This window comes from Tyto alba, unplaced genomic scaffold (assembly GCF_018691265.1).
Source record: "Tyto alba isolate M040663 unplaced genomic scaffold, T.alba_DEE_v4.0 Super-Scaffold_20, whole genome shotgun sequence".
Lineage (NCBI taxonomy): Eukaryota > Metazoa > Chordata > Aves > Strigiformes > Tytonidae > Tyto > Tyto alba.
Window position 1 is genome coordinate 8,719,161 of NW_024881283.1, and position 15,427 is coordinate 8,734,587.

General features: G+C 60.0%; 1 long non-coding RNA gene across 1 annotated transcript; it reads left to right on the forward strand.

The window, feature by feature from the left end:
• The first annotated feature begins 4,492 nt into the window (after positions 1 to 4,492).
• Positions 4,493 to 6,388, forward strand: LOC116964278. Its single transcript, XR_004408653.2, has 2 exons — positions 4,493 to 4,615; positions 5,976 to 6,388. It is a non-coding gene; the product is annotated as an uncharacterized LOC116964278 (long non-coding RNA).
• Positions 6,389 to 15,427: the final 9,039 nt, after the last annotated feature.

A 15,427-nucleotide genomic window follows, 5' to 3' on the forward strand; every position in this document is an offset into this window, starting at 1 on the left:
GGCTCAGCCCCGGCACAGCCTCTGTATTTCTCTGGCAGTTTGGGAGGCAGAAGGTGAGAGCGGGCGTGCGTGGCGAGCTCTGCTCTGCCTTGTCATCCTCCTCTGCCGCCCGGCCGACGCGGCTGTCAGCGGCACGGTGCCGGCTCGCCACCCCCTCCGCCGCCGGGGCGAGGGAAGCGTGTTCCCATCTATTTTGGGGTTGGCTTCCCATGGGGGGGGGTGGGGGGGGAAGGGCAGTTGCAGGGATTAGGCCCATCTGGCTGCCTCCCTTGGGTGCCACCAGCCCCTCAACCCCACACTCAGCCACCGCTGCCGAGGGTTTCGAGGGCGGCATGGGGATGGGGGAGACGAGGGGATTTCAGCATCCCACAGCAAGGTGAACTGGACCAAACTGGGGGCAGGCGTTGTGCTGAGCCTCTCCCGAGCCAGCTCCGGCGGGTGAAATGGCAGCGCCTGGCTGGCTATATTTAGGAAGAATGTAGGGCAGGCTGGAGCATCCCAGGCGATCGCCTTCCCGCAGCCGCTCTCGCCCCGCGCAGCACGGACCGCAGCATGTGAGGGCCGGAGCGAGCGCTGCCCGCGGGCTCTGGCAGGAGAAGGGGGGGGCTGGAGGGGGCTGCCTGGCCCCCGAGCAGATGAGGGGCTGCTGCCTGGGTACGTGTGTGCAGGCATGCTCCGGCTCCGGCCAGCTGGCAAAACGCTGGGGAGATTGCATCCAAAAGCTTTTTGCTATGGCTGAGGGCTCGTGGCAGCGTGGCTGCGGCGCGTCCGTGGCGGATAAACCCCAGCCCTGGGGATGGGGAATGGCTTGAGGGGTGCAGGGTGCTCCCCAACCCACTGCCCCCCACTCCTGCTCCAGGGCTCTTTATCCGGCTGCTGTGTTGCTGGCAGCGCGCCGTCAGTCTCGGTCACACTGATCTCCTCTCAATAGAGGCCTTTGTTCTGCTGCACAGGAGATGTTTAATTCCTATTATTGCCATTAGCATAAAAGTACAAAGAAAGGTGAAGGGAGGAAAATCTCTCCTGTCTCCTAATTCCCCAGGTCTCTGCAGCACGGTGAGTGGGAGGGGGCTGCCAGCCGCTGCCCTGGTGTCGGGCAGGATTTGGCACCTGGGAGGGTGCTGGGGAGGGAGGAACCCCACCACGCCCCCCTCCCCTGCTACCCCAAAAACCCCACCACTCGCTCCAACCCAGGACACGTGGGCATTGCTGCCTGCTGGGCGTCTCCCACTCTGCTGGCACCGGTCCTGCGTGCTCCGTGTGGACACCGTGCCCTTTGCCAGGGGTGGTAGGACCCCCCGGCTGCACCCCAGCAGCCCCCAGCCCCCCAGGGAAGCTGCTCCATCCTCGGGACCAGCCCTGTCTGCATCCCTGGGCTCATCCCTGGGCGCTTCCAGCAGCCGGCTCTTTTGGCAGCTGAGCTGCCTTTGCTGCAGGTCAGCCCCAAAACCTCGATGGGCTTTCCATTGCTGTCATTTCCCACGTGTTTCGGGTGGAGGGAAGCCCACCGCCCCCCACTGCCCTCAGCGCTCGGCTTTGGCTGCCTGGGTCCAGGGTTCCCACTGCCCAAGCACCACTGGGGTCGCTCTGAGGGGCTCCTGGGGATCCACTGGTCTGGAGTGGGGGGGGGAGGGGGCTGTGTCCTGGGCGATGGAGGGGTGTGGATGCTGTCACACCCTGGGGCCACCACCCTGGGGGCTGTGGCGTTTCTGGGGCCACCGCTCATAGCTACACCCAAGCTCCAGCACAGCGTATGTCTCGACTTCATATCACTGGGAATCAGGTGAGCAAAAACTCTCCTTCTCCCCCTCCTCCTCCTCTTCTCCCCCTCCTCCTCCTCTTCTCCCCCTCCTCCTCCTCTTCTCCCCCTCCTCCTCCTCTTCTCCCCCTCCTCCTCCTCCTCTTCTCCCCCTCCTCCTCTGAGGGCTGTGGGAGCCCTTTGCAGCCCCTCGCCAGCCCGATGAGCCCAGGTAGCCCCGTTGGGCTGGGGCTGGTGCCAGCGACGTGCCGTGGAGCCGGGCTGCGGGCGCTGCACTGGTGCCGGTGCCAGCGCAGCAGTGCCGTGGCCTCGCACCAGCTCCACCAGCTTCCCAGGAGGCTGGTGGGAAACTGGAGCCACTGAAGGACCTGATGGTCCCCCCTGAATGCGTGTGAACGGGGAGAGGGCACACGTGGCTGGGGCCGATGCTCTGCCAGGGGCTCGGCACTGTGCGCGACAGTTTTTGGGGTGCATTTGTGTCCCCTTCACCTGGGGTCACCGCGGGGCTGCACTGCTGTTGGCAGGGACGTGTGTGCCGGTGGGGTTTGCAGCCAGGGCAGTGGGGAGGTGACGGTGGAGGGGGGGATGTCACCAGAGCCAGGGGACACATGGCACTGTACAAGGCTTCAATCACCCGGGTGATTTCTGAGCTGCTCCCGGCCGGTGCGATGGGAGGAAGAGGAGAGCTGGGAAGTGCTGGGAGCTGAGCTGGGTTTTGGACGGTGTCCCTTTGCCGAGACATCTGGATGCCGAAAGCAGCTTCATGCTGCTGGCCCGGTCCTTAAAATTCCAGTGAGGGATTTCATCCCGCCTGCTGGTCTCTACCTCTGCAGCACCCCGCGGGCACTGTCGAGTGGCCAATGCAGATGCTGCCGATGGGGGCATTAAATTTAAAGAACTGATTAAATGCAACGAAAACCATGTCAGCCCGTTGTCAGTGAGGAGAATGCATCAGGGCTGCGGATTAGAGGCTGAGTGACGGCTGGGGATTGCAGGCAGACAGCCGATCAATCAGCCTCCGAGCTGGCGGAGGGGGAAGCATCCCCGGTCCCGGTATGCCGGCTGGGGCGGGAAGCAGCCCTGGGTGCTTTGTGGTCTCCTTCCCTGGGTGCTCACCCTGGTGTCACCCTTCTCCCACCGTGTCTGAACCCAGTGGTTGAGACCAAATCCGTCGGGAAACCTCCAGGCATTCCCAGCTCCGGGCAATGACGTTTCTCGACCTCAAGCAAAGGAGCTGGGGGGTTGCATTCGGTTGCAAATGGGCGGTTATCAGCCCACGCTGAGCTTTCCCTCAAAACCAGGGGCTGGGGCCAGACCTCCAGCGCCCGCGGCTGCTCACGCCGGCTGCTGCAGCTCCCTCGCCGCCGGCTGCTGCTGGCAGTCGCTGCCGGTTTATCGCCACTTCACACCCTCCCTTCCCGCCCCGCGCCCAAGCGTGGATTTCTCGCCGAAGAAGCGTGGATTTCTCGCACGCCTGCGAGGTGGGAGCAGCCGCTCCGGGGCTGCGTGGGGAGGAAGCGGGGGCCGGCGCGGGGTTCGGCACACCCCCCCCCCCCCCCCCACTCCTCTCCCTCCCCGGCTCCGGATCTGGCACGGAGATGCTGACAGTGCTGCGGGAGCTGTAGGTCTTGCATGTCTTCACCACCTCCAGCTCTTTTCGCGCTTCATTTCCCCACCTGTAAAATAGGAAGGCGAGCCGGGGGCTGCGGTGCCGGCTCAGCTTGTGGGGCCCATCGCGGTGGCCTCGTGGCTCCGCTCTGTGTGGCTGGAGCAGCCTGGGGACTGGCAGCGCTGGGGCCGGCCTGCCTTTAATTCTGGTATAAATAAATGTAAAACGATCATCTGTTCTTCGGGGGGCATCCAGCCTTTCCTCTCTTTCCCTTGGTTAATTAATTTAATGGTTTTATGATTGCAAAGAGATTAGCTAGGAGATATATAATCTATATATAGAGGTATAGAGGGGACTATAGATAGCACATAAAAGTGAGAACAACCCCCACTCCCCTTGAATTGGGAACTTTTGAAGTGAAGGGGAGGCCTTGCTGGAGGACGTTGATGGAATGCCTGGATCCAGCCGGCTCACTGCAAATCCCAGGAGACATTCGCTGGGATTTAGTGGGGCTGGTGCGTGCCGGGAGGCGAGCGAGGGGCGGGTGGGCGTCCCAGTGCCCTGGTTTGGGGTTGTAAATGGCTGTTACTGGTGACGGGTGAAGCAGAGGGATGGGAGGGCAGCGTGGCGGGAGCGGGGCTGGCGGGTCCCTGCCTGCAGAGCCTGTGCCCTGGGGTCCCTGGGGTGCCCGGGGTGCCCCGGCAGGGTCTGGCAGGGTGCTGCGGAGACCTGCGGTGCACTGGGAGAGATGGAGATGCTCCCAGCTCCACCTCAGCCGGGCTTCGGCAGCTCTGGTGCCACCCCCACTGTGTCCCCATGTCTCACAGCCCAGCCTGGCCCTGCTGCCTGGTTCCTCTCCAAGGGCACAGACCGAGGAGGGGCATGAGCACATGAACCCCATAAAAAAGACTTTTGGTGCGTTTTTGTGCTCGGCGAGGACCGGTGATGGCCTTGGGGTGAGGCTGAGCCCCTTTGCAAGATCTGAGTTCCAGCTCTTCCCCCTCTCCCCCTCTGCTTGAGGCTCAGCCCAGTGTCACCGTGCCTGGCAGGGCTGTGACAAGCCCCATCCTCCTCCCGCGCTGCAGAGAGCCCCACTCCCTCTGCCTGCGCCGTCGCCTCTTCCCTGGCAGCTCCCTTTGTGCGGGGAACAAAGCCGGTCCCCGAGCCAACACGAGTCTAGCGCGGGATCGGCGGCTGTCACAGGGGGAACGTCCTGGAGCGTCCGTCCCTGGCGCCGGGGAGGGAAGGTGAGGTGGGAGCTGAGCACCGCCAGCTCGTGACATGGACCCTGGGCAGGCGCACAAGGGCTGATGCTGCAGCTGGGGGTGATGCTCCTGCACTTGCTGCTTGGAAATGGCATTTAGCCTCCATGGTGCTTCTCATCGAGCGCTGCAGCGTGTCCCAGCGATGGCCCTCGGCCAGGAGCAGGGACCGGGGGGGCTGTGGAAACCTCGAGACTGTGGCACCCCCCAAGCTGGTGTCTCTCTCCTTGGCGGAACCCAAGAATTTGCAGCCTTGGGGTTGAGGGCGATGGGGGCTGTAGTGGGATGGCCAGAAGGTCCCCAGCACCTGGCCAGCTTGGGGCTGGCTGGGGGGGGGGCTGGTGGGGGGGCCGGGCAGCGCCGGCGCAATCACGGTGCATGTCGTTTAGGCTTGATGCCGTTATCACATTCAAATCTCCGGAGGCAGCGAGCTGCAGATTGGCTTTGACAAACACGGCCCAGAAGCTGCGTCTTGGCGGATGCAAATTATTCAGCAGCTCCTGGGGAAAAAAAAAAAAAAAAAACAACCCAAAAAAACAACAAAACTGCTCCCAGACAGTATGCCAGTGGGGGTACGGGCTGTAACACCCTGTCACATCCCCTGCCAGCAACAGCTGCGCCGGGTGTCCCCCCCCCAACAGCCACCGCCACCCTCCTGGCAAGAGGCAGTGGGGGAGCAGGGTGCGGGGGGGCCGTGTGTCGGCGTGGTCCCCAAAGGCGAGTGGTGTGAGGCCGGGGAGGTGACACAGGGGGTTTTGCCAAGGGACAGACACCCGCCCCCCCCCCCCCCCCCCGCCAACCCCCCGGCCATCAGAGCTGGCAGCAGAGCCACAGGTTGTGTGTGCAGCGGGGAGCTCGTCTGCATGTGTGCGCATCTCCAGCCGCACCCAAAGAGACAGCTAAAGCAGCCCAGTTCACCCCAGTTCATCCCATTTTGCTCCACAGGGCTGGGCTGGGCTGGGCGTGAGATTAAGTTCCAAGAGTGGCTCGGAGCTCTGTGCCGGGGCTGTTTCAAAATTGGCCGGGAGCTGATAATCGAGGAGATGAAGATCTGGCGGATGTCTCCTGGGGTCATTTTACTGATCTGATTTGCCAGACGCTGGGCCAGGTAGATCTTGCAGAAAAGCTTGTTGTCAGCTGAGATTCAATTCACGCTTGGAAAATAAGCAGCAGCGAAACTGTTCCTGGCTGTGAGCCTGGAGCAGAACCGTCCCTAGAGCTGTCCCCACGCGGGTGACATCTAGGGTTGGACACCGCAGCCTTGTCCCGGGATGAGCTGTTACGGACCCAAAGAGGCACCGTTTGCATTAAGAAATGGGACTTTGTTCTTCTCCCCTTGTTGCAGAGGTGCCTGTGCCCGCCTGGCTGCACATGCCTGGGCAAGCCAGGCTGCGGGGACACGGCGTGGGAGCTCTGGTGGGACCAGCCTGAAGCAGCCCCTGGAGGTTTTGAGGCCATGCCCTGCCCCGGCTCCAGGTAGACACATTTTACCTCACTCCTGGGTCCCATAAAGCCCTCCTGAACTCCAAGGATCAAGCGGGCAAATCCTTAAGATGAGGATGGGAAACAAATGACGAGGGGAGAAGATGTTTCAAGCCAATCCCTTCTGGAGGTGGCATTTAAGCAGATGGAGGAGTGGAGCCGGTGCTGTCTGAGGAGGATGTGATGGAAATGTGAATATGGAGAGGATGCTCCGGCTGCCTCGTGGGAACCGGTGCCCTCAGAGATCATAATAAAACAACAGCCTGTGGCCACTGACCCACAACCAGCTTCTTGTAGAAATGCTGCCAGCCCTCCAGAGATGGCAGGAGCCACTTTCAAGGACTCATTAAGGCCCCTGGCCATGGGCTGGAGGCTCGCAGGGCTCCCTCTGCTTCCCGGGAAGTAGGTGGGATCCAGGCAGTGCCGGGGCCGCATTGCTCGCCGAGCCCTTGGAAAAGGCTTTGGCTGCCCTCACTGCCAGCTCTGCCCCGGCACAGCCGGGGAGCCTGGCACGGGGTGCTGCCAGCTCCGTGCCGGCCATCACCGCTGCCTCTGGCCGGGATGGCAGAGCGGCTGCATCGGCTCTCAGGGCTGGACCACGCACAGGCGAGGCTCCTGTGCCGAGCCCTCCGAATGCCAAGCCACATTTTTATTCCTGGGGGTTTGTCGTTAATATTTATCTATCAGCGGCTTGTAATTAGGCCTTTCAGTGATGCTCCTGTACTTGGTTGAAGTAGATAAATGCAGATGATCTGCGAGTGGAGCGGCAGGCTTGCTTGGGGATGTGCTTCGCGTCTAGATCAATAGCAGGGCTTGGTGAAAATTTTCCATGATGCTTTTCCATGTGCCGCCGCTGCTCCCGCTCGGCTGGCTCTGCCGGCTCTGCCACCTCCTCAGAAAGGGGGACACGGGGAGGGAGCCAAGGCTTGAGGGGGGGATTTCCCCTCCAGGTGTTTTCCAACATTTTGGGGGGCTTGGTGTCCGGATGCTGCAGCGGCGGGGAGGGATGGGGGATGAGCCGGGCAGGAGGGAGCTGGCACTGCCATGCAGGGACATGGGGACAGCCAGGCAGGATGGTCCCCACCGATGCCAGCTGGGGAGGGACGTCTCCATCTCTCTCCATCCGTGGGATACCCACAGTCCCCACCCCACCCCCTCCACTAACACGCCATCCCGAGGCGCATCACACCACGGCCATGCCCACGCGTGGCATCTGCAGGACGCCCCTCCTGCAGCCGCTCAGCCGGGGCCGGGGCTCGGGGGGCCGCAGGCAGCACCCCAGGCCCCGTGCAGCTGCTGCCGTGGCAGGAGCCGTTCAGGTTCCTCTCGGATCTCTCTCCGTGCTGCTTCCCATCTGCTGTATTATTTCAGCGTTTAATTATTTACCGCGGGCTGTGTGGGCAGCTGTACAGAGGCAGTTATTGCTTAATTGAGCTACTTGACTCCAGCGCTGCCAAAATAATAACACGCGTGAAAGAAAGCTACCCCCCTTGACAAGCAGCCCGGGGTGTAGGCAGACATGTCTGTGGTGGCGGGGGGCAGCACTCACCCTGAGGGGCCTGAGCTGGGATTTTAGGGGAGATTTGGGGGTTTCACCACCCGCTCCCCACGCACGCAGCCCGTCTCACCCCAAGGACTGCAAAACCCAGCCCAAAGGGAGAGGGATGCCCCGAGGGGGTGAGCGCTGGGTGTCCGGGGCAGTTGCTGGGGGCGACTGAGCACGGATGCTCCTGCCCAGCTTGTCCCTGCAGCTGGGTGGGCTCATGCGGTGGCAGCGCCCTGCCGAGGAGCCGCTGGCATCCCTCCACCAACAGCCCATGCCCAGGGCCAGCATCTCCCCTGCCACTTCCACCGCTAATTCTCTGTGACCTCCCTGTCTGTCGTGAGGCTTAGAGATCCCAGGACCGCTGCATGGGACCCCCCCAAACCTCTGTCTGGCGGTGAAGAGGCTCCATCCACCCCTATTTCCAGAGAACTCCGAGCTCTGTGGGTAAAAGCCCGGGGTAGTTGATATTATCATTGAATCCAGCAGGATGCAGATTGTTATAGAGCAAACATCTGCCCGCTGCTCCTGGGGGAGCCCGGGGGAGAGGAGAGGGAGAAGGGACACTGTGACTGCTCACGTTTTCCCGTGTAGTGATGATGGGAGGGAGGATGAAGTAAGGGACACCCGACCAAGTCTGTGTTGGGGTGTGTGCGTGCATGTCCGTGTGGGTATAGGTGTGCGTGTGTGTGTGTACATCCGTGTGCATGCAGCTGGACAACGCCTGCACCTCTGGGGTGTGTGATTTTGCGACGGGGCTCATCACGCCCAGAGATGCACACGGGGCTTGGGATGAAGACCTGGAGCTGCCTGTCCCCAGCACCTGCCACCGTCCCCATCTCCTGCGTGCTCTCTCCACGCTGTCACATCGGAAGCGACGATTTATCGGCTTCTAAAGGCTGCTGGGACTGCATGTACCTGGAGGTAACGGCTTCTGGTGTGTAAAGGATGGCAGCCATAAATATGCTCTGGGGTGCTCCTCGCCACGGCGAAGCGATGAGGCGGGGACCTTCATCTTTGCTCAGCCCATCAATCACTTGACCCCGCGCTGCAGCCTCCTCCTGCCGTCCCCGGGCTGCGGTAGCAGGGACAGTGGGGACAGTGGGGGACAGCGGGAAGCCCTGGCTTCAAGAGCCAAGTTGCAGCTCAGCCGTGGTGGGTGCCTCACTTCCCCGCAGCGAAGCTGCTCCCCCCGGGGCTGGGTGCAGCCCCGAGCACCCCGGGGTGGCCGGAGGGGAGCAGAGCTGCGGGCTGGGGGGACACGGCGGTGGCCCTGGCACAGGCGTCGTGGCAGGCAGCACAGCCAGTTTGGCATTTTGGAGGCTCCGGCTGTCACCGCCAGCCGCCTCACTCCCGTTACCAGCGTGGTGGGAGAAATCATATAATTTATAGATGCCTTTTATTTCCCTCCTGACGTGGCATAAATACAACTCCGCCAGCCTCCGCAGTGCCGCTTTCCCCACCCGTGCCCCTCACTGCCCAGCGCAGGGGTGGCCCTGGGGCTTTTGTGGCTTCGTGCCCTGAGAGGAGCACAGGAATGTGCTGAGACAGGACGAGGGGCGATGCTGGCACATGGCAGTGCCATCCCCTCGGGAATCTGGGGCCGTGCCCTGCAGTGACACATCCCGTGGTGACGCCGGCTCCATCCTGCCCTTGGCAGCACCTTTCCCCATTGCAGGGCTGCGGTGGGGATGGGGACAATCACTTATATGAATATAGGAGAAGGATGAAGAAGCAAGTAAAGGTCCCAGACTGGGGGTGCTGGGTGGGGGGTGAATTGGTCCTTTGTGGGTCCTCGTCCCCTCAGTGTTTTGGGGTTGAGCCCAAAGTGGGTGAACCCAGACTTAGGCAAGGACAGTGCCACCCTATTAGGGACACCACGAAGTGTTGTGGGGCTTGTGGATCCCTAATTAAAATCCTTAACGAGGGTAGCGAGCAGCTGCAGGGCTGGGTGGGTGGGCGTGAGTTTTCTCCCCCTCCACGAGCCCAGCTGTGCTGCATGAGGAGGAGGATGGTGGAAGAGGCTCCTGCTCTGTTTGGAGAAGGTTGAGCACATGGTGGGGAGCTCAGAGGTGCTGGGTCCCCGTGGGGCTGTGAATAGCCAAGTTGGGCCACTGACCTGGGCCACCAAGATCTGGGGACCGTGAGTGCCAGAGCACAGGACTGCCGGGGGAGCCGAGGCAGGTAAGTGGTGGGTGCTGGGGGACATCTGGGGTCAATTCTGGGCCCTCGTGGGGGTCACCGAGCCCGGCTGTGCCACCTTGGGCTGTCTCCAGATCCACCCTTGAGAAAGATGCGGCCGCGTGTGTTTGCCACGGGTTGGGAAGCAGTTGCGTGCAGAGCAATAAATTAATTAAACCTATCAAATAAAACAGCACAACAGCCCCAGTGGGATCCCTGCTAATGCATTTTCTGGTTGCATTTAGGTATTAATACCCTGACAGGAGGGCTTTAATTATCAGCCTTTAAGCCCGTTTTTTTCCTCCCCGCCCAAGCATCTCCCGGCGCAGGTCCCCGCATCCCGTGGGATCTGGCTGTCAGCTCGTGTCGCCCTTCGAGAGCATCCCTGCTCCCCCCCCCGGCACCCGCACCCCATCCCAGCCTGCCTCCCGCAGTCAGACTCTTGCCGCTGCTCCGCCGGGACCCCGGCAAACGAGGATCAAACCGAATTAGCATGAAGCTCTTGCATAAAGACCCAGCAAAGCAAAGTGATTCCCGGCTGATCCAATTGTGCTGCCGTAACCTGCGCTGCCGGAGAGCCGGGGGCGGTGGGGGGAAGAGCGTGGCAGGGCTCGGTGCGAGGGAAAAGGGCCGGCGTTGTGGTTTTTGATAAATTGTTGATAATCTCGGCTGCTGGAGGAGCTCGCGGGATCACTTCTTTATTCACAAAGAGGAAGGAAACCCAAATCTGTGAGTTTAAGCAGCCCCAGTTGTCTTGGTGCAAAACCCGGGGAGGATTTTGCCCGGTTTGTAATGGAAATGGCAGCATGGTTAGTGCCGGTGCCGGGGTACGGCACGGCCTTGCTTCTCTTGGGTCTCTCCGTCCTGCCCCGGGAGTCAGCACGTGGCCGGTCCCCTCTCATCCCCTGGAACCCGTGTCCAGAGCCATCCTCGGTGCTGGCTCGTGTTCCTGCCCATCCCCGGCTCAAATCCATACCTTGTAAATGGGAAAAAGGGATTTCCCAGGCCAGGGGATGAAGGAAAGTGTCTCTCCCCGCTCAGCCCTGGGCTATTTCCCACCTGTGTGGTCTCAGCACCTTTGTCCGGGGAGCGCCCGCCGGTGCTGCCGTCCCGGCACGATGCTGGTGTGCCCGTCCAGACCCGGAGCTTTGCCTCCTCGCAGGATGAGATCCAGCAGAAAGACACGCACAATTTAACCAGATATTGCAGGCTTAATAAGTCAGTCATTAGGAGTTTAGAAATACCAAGGGGAAAAATAAGCCAGCGCTGTGCTCAGCACGCTGGGTGCAGAGGCAGAGGTGGCGGGGAGGCGCTGGGTGGGATTTAGTTAAATTTTAGCTGGGGTCAAACCTCCCCCTGGGCAGGGGAGGAGCGTGGGGTGGTAGAGTGACTCTGGTGCCATTTTGGTGCTGGGGTGTCGGGGGGTGTACCGGGGGTTTCCCAGCTCATGAGGGTGCTGGTGGCCAGGAGGTGCTGGGCTTCAAACCCACTGGGAGAAGCCAACCCCCCTCCACTGTAGCCCCGGCCGGCGAGGCGGGAGGGCTGGGGCGTTTGTCTCCCTGCCAAAATACGCTCATTGCTTCCGCACGCTGGCTTGCACAGCTAATTGTCTTTTAATTGTAATGTAGCTGTAGTCAGTTGTGGTTTAATTAGCAGCGTACCTTATCTGGGGAGCCTCTCGCCAGAGCCCAGGGCTCGGTGGCATGGGGCGCCCTGAGATGGGGGGGGGGGGGGGGGGGATCACTGGGTTTGAACGCTCGCGCGGGGAGGAAGCGGTGATCCTCTGGGACGGGCACGACGCTGATGGAGGTGCGAGAAGTGCTTGGGGAAAAGCGTGGGGATGGTGCTGGAGGGAGGAGAAGGAATCCTGGAGAGACCCCGGCTCCAGTGGAAGGGTTTGACCCCGGGCCAAACTGCAGCTGGGGGAAATGGGTGGGAGCGTGCCGGTGCGTGCCGCGGCACATTGATGCCGTCCCCAAATCGGCGATGGGAGCAGGGAAGGAGCCCGAGCAGATCAGTTTGCCGCGCTGATCGGCTCCGCGGGCTGCCTCGCGGCTTTTAATTTATTGGGCTGTTATTTTAAATATACTTTAAAGCGCAGCGCTAGACGGGAAGCGGCTCGCTGAAGAGCACATCTCGGGGCTTTCTCTCCATTTCCCATCAACGAGTCGGACGTAACAAATCTGCCGTGTTTATAAATCAGCCTGCGATGCCGCGCTGGGCTATTTCTGACTCGGGCATCAGTGTGGCAATAATGAATTGGGCACCGGGGCTTCGCTGGCAACTTCCTTGATGATGCCCAAAGAGGAGGGAGGGCGTCTTGCTCGTCAGCGGCCGCGGGTGCTGCTGCCTGCTAACGACGGGCTTTTGCTTATCAGTGGAATAAGCAGAGGGAGGGACGGGAGGTGCTGTCATGCTGGGTGGTGTGATGGCTTTTCCCGGCACGGCTGCCCATCAGGCCCCGAGCAGCAGGGTTGATGTTGTCCACGGTGAGTGTGTCCGTGCCTTGGAAAAGCCAAAATCCTCCGAAGCTGGAGGGGAGCAATCCTCGCTGGCATCCCGCAATGTTTCCCCTGGGATGCTCCAACCCTGACCTCATTCCTCATGGGACAGGACCAGGGCTGTCTGGCCATATTGGAGATACCAGCCCAAAGTGTTTCTTTCCTCAAAATCAGGTTTTCATCCTTTCTCCTCCCCAGGTTTCACACCCTGGTTAGTGAGAGCTGGGGCTGGAGAGGCTGATCTTCTTTTTCTGAATTTTTTCCAGCCCATCCATGTTGCCGGCTGCCATTTTGGGGCATCGTTTTGGGGGGTGCCAGGCTACTCGCAGGGTGTAGCCGCCTGCTCCAGACCCCTCCACGGCAGCAGGTCACCCATCTGAGATCTCATAATATTCAAAACTCGGTGCCTCTGTCAGAGATCGCAGCCTCCTGGCAGGAGCAGGTATGGCTTGAGGATGAATTTATTCCTGCTGGAGGATCTATCCCTGCAGTGCTTCTGCCCGAAAAATAGTTGTCAGGGCTGGTTTGCGTGCATGTGTATTTTCCCACCAATAAACTTCTGCCACAATTACTCCATTTTTTATCTTTATGGCCTTGGACGCTGCAGGAGATATTGGATCCATATCGAAGCAAAAGAGGACATGAAAAAAGCTACTAAAAGCAGAGAGGAGATCAGTCAAGCCGTTGGGTGAAATACGCTATTTTGATTAAGCATTCAGCAGGTAACCCAAACATAATTTATGGGGCTTAAACAGCCGCACGCCGGGTTTCACTCAGCACTGGGAGCCGGCTCCTTGGAAGAGCATCGGTTCGGCGTTACCTGCAGCTCACCACGGCCGATGGAGACCCCCCCCGAGACCCTCCCAGCCTGACCCCATGGGGCACTGCACCCCAGGACTGTGGTTCCGGGAAGTTAAGATGGATAAGGAGCAATTTGGATGTTCTTGGATGGAAGAAGGTGCTTTAACCGCGCAGCCACCGACTGTCGAAGAGCAAGGGAGAGGCAGCAAAGGAGATGCTTTCCAAGAGCGGGGATTTAATTACTGGAGGAAACGAAGCCCTGCTGAGGGCAGCACCTGCAACCTTTGCGTGGGGGAAATGCTCTCACCCCCCCTGAGCAAGCCTGGCTGCAAAGCCCTGCGTTTTGGGGTGCCCAGGGATGGGCTGCAGGTGGTTTTGGGGGGAGCGGGGCTGATGCTCAACCCCTGCCTTGCACTGCTGCCCCTTCGGCTGGGACCTGCACGGCCCCGGGCTCACCGTGCCAAGAGGGTGTTCAGCTGGGGGATGCTTTGTAGTCCTCATCCATCACCCGCTCTGATCGGGGCGTTTGCAATTCCCTGTCCTGCCGCTGCCCGCAGGTGATGTGTGGGTGTCCGCCCGGCCACGGCAGGCTGCTGCGCTGGGGGTTTATGATGTGTATTAAAAAAAAAAAAAAAAAAAAAAAGTCAATAGGAAAGGGCTGGAAGGGATGACAGGGCCCATCCATCATGGGTGAGGAGCCTCTTTTGTGTCTGAGGCTTAGCCCAGTGAGAGGGCCCAGGAGCTGGCCGGCAGTTCTGTCCACTCAGCCCCTCGCCGGGTCACGCTGGTGCTGTAGGAGGGTTTCTTCTCCCACCTTGGCTCACCCCGCTCCCTTGGCCGTTTGTCACCCGTTGGAGGGGATGGCAGCAGGGTGAAGGGACGGGGATTTGTGGGCAGGGCTCGGCAGCAAGGCTGGGAAGTGGCCGCGGGCGAGCCGCCGGATCCTGGGAATCGATGGGGCAGCGTGGTGGGGGTGCCTGGGGAAGGAGGGGTGAGCGTTTTCATGAATTATCCAGCAGGAACAAGGCATTGCAAGACCTCAGGGTCCTGCGACGGGTGATGCTGATAGGGATGTGGCATTCGGGCAGAGCTTGGTGGCCCCGACCTCGTCGCTCCCCTCTTGCTTTTGGAGGGGGACACGGTGCTGTTTGCCAGAGTGGCATCGCCGGCTGCCAGAGCCCGCGTTACGGCGAGGTGGTGATGGAGGTTGGGGAAAATCAGACACAGCCTGGGCGAAACTGCCCCAGTCCGACTGGCAGCCTGGCACCTCCAGCTTGACCCAAATCCCCCCGGGGGAGCGAGGGTCGCTTTGAAGGTGCGTTAATGTGGGGCTTGGGAGAGGAGAGGTCGGCAGGTATCCCTGCCATACTCTGTAGGTGGGTGTCTGTCATTTAACATCGTTTAATGAGCACTTACAGCGTTATGTAAATTTGCTCTTCACTCTTACCCTGAGGAATCAAATAAGAGCAGGTGCCTTTTTTTTTTTTTTTTTCCCCTTTCTCTTTTAATCTCGCCACAGATCGTCTTTTCTTTTTCCTCCTTTTCCTTTCATTTAGCAGCAAAGCAGCCGGGAGATCACACCCAACGCTGAATTCAAACCAGCTCGTGGGGATTTGATTTCATAGACAGGCATTATCCGGGTACTGGGGGGGAACACACAGCAGCAGAGCGGGCGTTAGCTGTGCCGAGACCCCCCCCGCCCACCCTTCTCCATGGTTATGGGGGCTTACATCCCCCCAGAAACCCTCTGCTGTGGTCAGCACGTGGCCACGAGCATCACAAAACACTGGTGAAGGTTTTGGGGCCCGCGGAATTGGAAGCTTCAGCAAGAAACATGCAGCCCTGATGCCACTGCCGATGGGCCCAGGCAGGGACCAGTGGGCACCGGGGCTCTGGTTGGTCTGAACACAGACGTGTTGGTTCAACCCTTTGGTAAATGGCAAAAGAAAAGATACTTGGCTTTGTACACATCCGTCTCCTGGAAGTACTTTTTAGCTCCTTTCCTTAGTAATTATTCTTGATATGAGAAAGCAGCTCGGCAGCTCTGAGACCTGGGAGGAAATGTGTCAGTCATATAATGATTTTCTTGATATTTTTCCCCCCTTCAAATGAAAGTTGGCTAATGGTTCGTTTCGAAAAAAATAATTGCTACTGATTTCTCCAAATTGCAGAAAATGTATTAATGACACTTTTCAAGACAGAAATAACACAATTTGCATTTAAATGTGCCTAATCTTTGCAAACTCCACTTGGTATTTTCTTGTAGACACATAAAATACTGAGCGTTTC